This window comes from Octodon degus, unplaced genomic scaffold (genome assembly GCF_000260255.1).
Source record: "Octodon degus isolate 3935 unplaced genomic scaffold, OctDeg1.0 scaffold00154, whole genome shotgun sequence".
In the NCBI taxonomy this organism is placed as follows: domain Eukaryota; kingdom Metazoa; phylum Chordata; class Mammalia; order Rodentia; family Octodontidae; genus Octodon; species Octodon degus.
In genome coordinates, this window is record NW_004524730.1 from 2,631,031 (window position 1) to 2,638,368 (window position 7,338).

A 7,338-nucleotide genomic window follows, 5' to 3' on the forward strand; every position below is an offset into this window, starting at 1 on the left:
AGCCAAAGAACAATTTAACACATGGCTCATACTAAAAATTATGTTAGAGGTCTTAGCCAGTGCAATTAGGAGAGAGAGAGAGAGAGAGAGAGAGAGAGAGAGAGAGAGAGAGAGAGAGACAGAGACAGAGACAGAGACAGAGACAGAGAGACAGACAATAAAATGACTTCCTAATAAATAAAGTTAGCAAGGTTTCAAGATAAATATTTATACGTGTCAGCAATGAACATCTGAAAATTGAAATAAAGCATCATTTTGATGGAAACAAAAGAACTTGAAATTCTTGCGCAGAGAACTTACGAAATATCTTCAGGATCTATGTGCTAAAAATATCAAGTCTTGATTAAAGACATCAAAGTCGATCTGAACAAAAGATATGCTATGCCCATGAAGTGAAAGAGGCAATTTTAAGATATTAATACTCTTTAAGCTACCTATTTAATGCAATTCCAAGTGAAATACCATCAGAAATTTTGACAGGAATAAACCTGATTCTAAAATTTATGCGTAAAAGAAAAGCAAATACTACAACCAAAATAACTTCGAAGTGGAGAAGCAATATTGATGGCCTCACAGAAAATATTTTTCAGATTTACTGTAAAGACATAGTAAATCTGAGGACCACCCACTCAGGGCCCCCCTCCTGTCCCTCTCTCAGACAAGAGCTTTCTTTCCTTCAGTAAATACATTCTGCTCATAAAAAAGGCATAGTAAAGACAAAATAGTATAAAAAGGTATATAAGTTAAAGAAACAGAATAAAATGTGCAGACAGAGCTTCACAATTGTAGTCAATTGGTATTATATAAATTATACAAAAGCAACACAGTGAAGAAAGGACAGCCTTTCCAATAGTGTTGGAATAATTGGGTATGCATAGACAAAAATAATGAATATTAACCTATGCTTTTCATCCTCTAGGAAAAACAACTCCAAAGTGTAACAGAAAAAAAAAAAAGCCTAAAACGATAAGAATTCTGAAAGAAAACCAACGAGAAATTCATCTGTGCAACACTCAATTGCACAAAGACTTCTTAGATACAAAACAAATAGTGTGTTACATCAACAAAAATTGATAACACTGGATTTCACAAAAATATAGAACATGTATTGTTTGAAAAATAGTAAAAGAATAAAAAGATAATTCACAGACAGATAATAGCCACAAACTGAATGTCTGATAATGGATTTATATCTAAAATGTATAAAAACCCTCAAGACTTGAATAAAAAATAATCAATGAAAAATGGACAAACTTCCCTAAAGAAAATATACAGATTCGAATAAACACACAAGAAGACACTTAGCATTATTAGTCACTGTGGAAATGGAAGTAAGACTCACACCATAGTTTAAAATGGGTAAGAGCTGGTACTTCAGCTTCTGTTAAAGATGTGGAGATGCTTGAATTCTTACACACTACTGCTGGAAATGTAAGACAAAACAAGCTTTTTGCAGGATGATTTTAGTACTGCCAACTGTACTGCCAATCTCTGTTGGTCTTTTGAAAGCAGTTAATGCTTAATATACTTATTTTCTTTCTATTCTTATTGTTTCTCTTTAATTTTTTATAATGTTTTTGTTGTTTTTCCTCTGTTTTTAACTAATTTTGCACATTTCTATCTGGAAAGATTTTTATACAGCTAAATATAGGTAACTCCATAATCCCACTCCTAAATTTTTACCCAAGAGGAATGCAAGTCTGTATTTTCACAAAAGCTAAGCATCAAACATTATAGAACTGGTGTGTTCATTGATAGTCTAACAGCAGAAACAAGCCAAGGCCCTCTCCATCACAGAATGGGTAATGAAAACACAATAAAAGCCTTGGTTTGTGCGCATGATTCATTTGGAAACATACTTGTAATCCAAAGCACTTCTGTATCCAAGTGAATTTCTCTGTAAGAAATAATGGCAATTGCGATGCTTTATTCCATAACCCAAAAATATTCACATAAAATGATTGCAATTCTGTAATGAAAACAAAATAATACAAAATACAAAATGTAAAGAAAAGTAAACAAATTACCCTGCACTTACCTTTGAAAAGAGAAAGGAGTGTTATTAAGTAGGATGACTTTGACGATCACTAATAGAATTACTGCTATTTATTGCTCAGTGGAATCCTTTCAAGCATCTTTAACAAGGAACCTAGCGAGTAACACTTATTTTTGCCTCCTTTTGAAGATTTTACAGAAATGTGACTTTGTATCTTTGTTAAACTGGTTCTTCCCTTGCACTGCTATGGTCTTACTCGAATGTTTCATTTCTACAAGATTTTGTGTTTTCCCATATTTTACACATATTACTAATCTCATTTAAAGTGAGGGAGCCCTCTACCTGTTCTCCTCCTCTTCCATATGAGATCCTCTCTAACCTCTTACTATTGGTAACCAGTACAACCCCACAGCCAGAGAAGGGGAGACCCCTGTCTCAGTTGTGGTCACGTGACATTCCACATTGCCTACAAATACATCACTCACGTTTCAAGTTAAAATGTATTAGAAATGTTTGTTAATCTTATGGACCAGTCTCAGACCAAGTCACTTGCAATTCAAGGTTTTATTGTACATTCGGGCAATGGGTTATGACTGAACAATAAAACCAAACACTAACAATCTATGCAACTATGAAGGAATTGTCCTCAAGTGCATGTGGCTAAATAAATGAGGCTGTACACCAAAGTCTATCTGGTATCTTATGCCATTTATGTAACTTCTGGAGAAGACACAGTTATAGGCTTGGAGAACAGAGAAACAGCAGGCAGACATTAGTGAGAGGGGAGAGGCTGACTACCGGTCATACACAGAAATCTTGGAAATGGAGCAACATTTCAGTATCTCAGTTGTAATGTTGGCTACAGACTATGCATGATTGTCAAAACTTGTGAGACCATATATTTAAAAAAGTGAATTTTACTGAATACAATCTTTTTTTTTTTTTTTTTTTTTAATGTATTTGGTACAGGGTCTCACTACCCAGCTCCGATTCACAACGATCCTCCTGTTTTCAGCTTCTTGAGGGTGGGGCCGGTGTGGCATGTGGTGACAGTGGTAAAACTCCAGTCCCTGCACTTGCCTAAGCAGGCGTTTAGTCCACTGAGCTAACTCACCAGCCCAGCAATCTTTTGTCATACAATAAAGCAAAAGAAAATCCAGTATAGTATAAAGATTCTAAAGAAATACAAACTGGGTGCAGTGGCACATGCCTGCAATCTTAGCAGCTGGGAGGCTGAGATTCCAGTAGTTTAAGGCTAGCCTAGGCTATGTACTGAGATCCTGTCTCAAAAATGGAACAAAGCTGACCAAATAGCTCAGCAGATTAAATCACTTGCTAAGGAAGACACAGGGGCCGGGACTTTGATCCCCAGACTGCCATGCCAGCCCTGCCTCTGGGGCGTGCTGAGAAGACAATGATTCTGGGCGTGGTGGTGCATGCCTGTAATCCCAGCATTTGGGAGGCTGAAAACAGAAGGATCGCTATGAATCTGATCTGTGCGGTGAGACCCTGTAGACCCTGTACTAAATACATATAAAAACCAAAAATGAACAAATGAAAATGAAATCATGACAGCCTTTTATTTACTAAATAAAATAATCTGAAATAAAGTCCTTTCCCATAAATAAAACTGCAAGCCCAGACATCTCCGATGGTGAAGTCTAAAATTTAATAAAAAAATAATTCTCTAATTTGAATTCTTTCATAAAACAGAAGCAGAAATTTTATGACCCGGAGTAACCTAATACCAAAACCAGATGGAGATATCCAAAGAAAAGAGTATTACAACATGTGTTCATCACATGAACATAAACACAAAAATCTTCAACAAATATTAGCAAATTAAATCCAACAATATACAGAACAATTATACTGTAGTGCTAAAATGTGTGGAGGCCAAAATTATGAGAGTGGTCTAATATACAAGATTAATCATGTAATTTGCTATGTTAGCAGAACAAAAGGAAGATGCTGTATTGATCAATATGGGAAAGCATTTGTTTGTACACAGGTACCCCTTTAAGACACAACTGCACAACAACTTATGAGAAAAATCTCTCAACAAACTAGGATTAGAAGATAATTTCCTTAAACAGCTCAAAACATCTTCAAGCCTTTTATAGTTAACATTATTTTCAGTGGTAGAAAGCTGAATCCTTTCCTCAAATAATTATGAAGGGGAAAAGGATGTTTGTGGTCATGGCTTATATTTGAAATTGTCCTAGAAATTCTTCCTGTTAAATTAGGGGAAGATACAAAGCAGATTGAATAGGAAGAAGCTAAGCTATCTTCATTCACTGACAAACCCAAGGAATATACAAAAACTGACTAAAATTAATTAATTAAAATGATAGAATAAAAGTCAACATAAAAATAAAATCTCTCTAAACAACAAGTTGCAAATATAATAAAATAAACAACAATAACACAGTTTCAAAAATGCTAAGTACAGAAAATTTAACATGACACACGTTACGCTGACAGCCACAAAACTTTGCTCAGAGAAGTTAAGGTAGATATAATTAAAGTAAGATTTATCATGTTCATAGATCAGAAGACTAATTATTGTTGTACATTCTTTCCAAATTCATGTACAGAGTCAAAACAATCCCTGTGGAAGTACTTGCAGTTTTTATTGTATTAGTAGAAATAGAATAGCCAATATAATTTTGAAAAAGAAATATATAATGTATTTAGTGCAGGGTCTACAGGGTTTCACCACACAGATCAGACTCATAGTGATCCTCCTGTTTTCAGTCTCCCAAGTGCTGCGATTACAGGTGCAAGTCACCACACCCAGTCTCAATTGTCATCTCAGCATGCCCCTGGGACAGGGCCAGCACAGCAAGATGCAGATTGAACCCCAGTCCCTGCGGTGGCCTAAACAGGCACTTTAGTCTACTGAGATATCTGGCTGGCCCAAAAAATGATTATATTACAAGATATATACTACCTATTTCAAAACTTATCTAAGGTTACAATAATCAGGTATAAAGATATCATACAGCTCAGTGGAAGATAATTAATAGTTTGACATGGAAGTTAAAGTAATTGAATATGCAAAAAGATGATAAGAAATTGTGGAGATTACTGGGTATCCAAAAGAGGAAAAACTGACTCTCACTGAAAATGACATACTAAACGGAATGGATAATAGAATTCTTCAATTTCAGAGCTAAAGCTTTAAATTTGTAGAAAAAAATCCAAATATCTGTTTTTTTATTTTTAAAAACTTTTCAATTTCTTCCTAACTTACAATAGTAAATGAATGATAGTAAGTTGTGTCCCACTTTCTAATAAAACACAAGTGTACTCCTCTCCCCTGGCCAGATGGATTTAGTTGATGTCTATGAACATTCACCTCCAGCAGGGCTTTCAGGTTGGCCTTGGGATGATTTGGGCACCTTGTTATGTTGCTTTGACTTCAGTCATGGGCATAGAAAGTGTTGGGGTGACAGGCGCAGTCAATCCGACTCTGGCAAGAGATCTTCTGCTTTCATTTGCCGTATCTACTCCATATATAGCTGATGAGAGACCACCATCAATTTAGAGCAATGCCATTCTCTTTAAAAATAAAAATATCCAAAATCTAAAAAATTGATTCTATATAAGCAGAGAGTAGAATGGTGGGTACCTGAGGATAAGGCTGGGGTAATGGTGAAAAGGGAGATATTAATCCAAGGGCAAAAACTATTAGTCAGATCAGAAGAATAATATTTAGTGATCTATTTCCTACCATGGTTATCATGCTTAATAATAATATATATTTCCAAATTGCTAGAAGAGTTGAATTTTAGATATCTTCAACACAAAATAATGTGAGGTGATAAGATGTGCTGATTAAATATTTCTACAATGTGGACATGTATCAAAACATCATAAATACATAATTATGTTTTAAATTTTAAAACATTCACGAAGGCCTGATTGATTTCCCCATTTATTATCAATTTTCTGTTTTTTTGTAAAATCCCAAATGTTCTCTATGATAAGCCTTACTAAGATAGGACATAACAAACAAGAAGACTTTAATTTACCTACTTTTTCTATGTCTTTTCTTCTAAAGAAATGAAATATGTATCTTTCATATCTCAAGAGTCAGTACAAAAAGTTTAAAACTTCCCCAATGGTACTCAACTGTAAGAAATTTGATTACTTTGGGATAATTTTTTTCACTCCTATCAAATTGTATAAATAATGATGTGTCCTAGGTCACTGACTTCTTCCATTTAGTCCTAGGGCTCTGATTAAGGGCCTTCCCTTAGGTCTCAACGCAATATATTTTCTCTGAAAGAGGAACGTATTCACACTCTCCAATATTTCACACTCGGTGCTAAGTCTTCACAGCTGGAGTGCCAGGATAGTGCTCCACAGGGACAGAGAACGATCGCTGTCCTTCCCTATGTGTTTGAACACTCTCGCCACCCTTCTACTGACCACTCCATCACTAACAAGGCATTTTCACACCTAGCTACTAGTCTCAAAATGTCGCCAGCTAGCGCCGGTGCTGCTCCACATGCAAAATGGAAATCGTACATGGGTGTGTTTTTCAGCTTCTTCTCCATTACAGACATCAAGAACCGTCGCTCACTCTCTTCTTCGGAGCTTTGTCAAACAGGGGTGTCCCTGCACCTGCCGCATAAGTATTTCAAATGGCCCAAGTGCTCTTTCATTCAATTTGTGCAGAAATCCCAAGTTGCCAGTGTAGTTCCTTTAGCGTTAATCATTTCAAGTTTCGAGCTTTAACAGCTATCAGTTCATAGTATTTCTGGGAGTAAGCAGCTACTAGCTGCCTTCAGGAGCTCTTCCAGCCACGGAGATGGTACCTCGTGGAAATTCTCTGCTGCTCCCCATCGTTCTTGGGCTGTGAGCTACGTTCAGTGTTACAAGACTGACCGCTGCCTGCTCTCAGCATCAACAGTCTTTGGTGTCACAGGATCTTAGTGTACTAACTCAGCGTGCTCTACTCAATATAGCATCCATGAAAAACCTCAGACCAAAAAGCTACAACTCTTGTTGCATAGGTCCTGCTTTACCTTGGTCTTAACCATCCAGTAGAAAAGTTTGAAGACGAAATATAGGAAATAAAGCCATGCTGGTTTTTTTTGGCCCTAGCCTTCTAAGGTAAATTAAGACTCAGGACATATGAGAACTTGTACTTTAACGTATGTTGAGCTGTGGGGGACTCAGGTCAATAATTTCTGACATTGCCAGTTAAACAGAAGACCCAATGCTATTATGGGATACTGGACTCTTTTAGAATATTTTGCTGAGTTTACACACCTATAATATTCAACAACGGAACTTAAAAAAATTGGGGAATAACTATGAATGTCCATTTT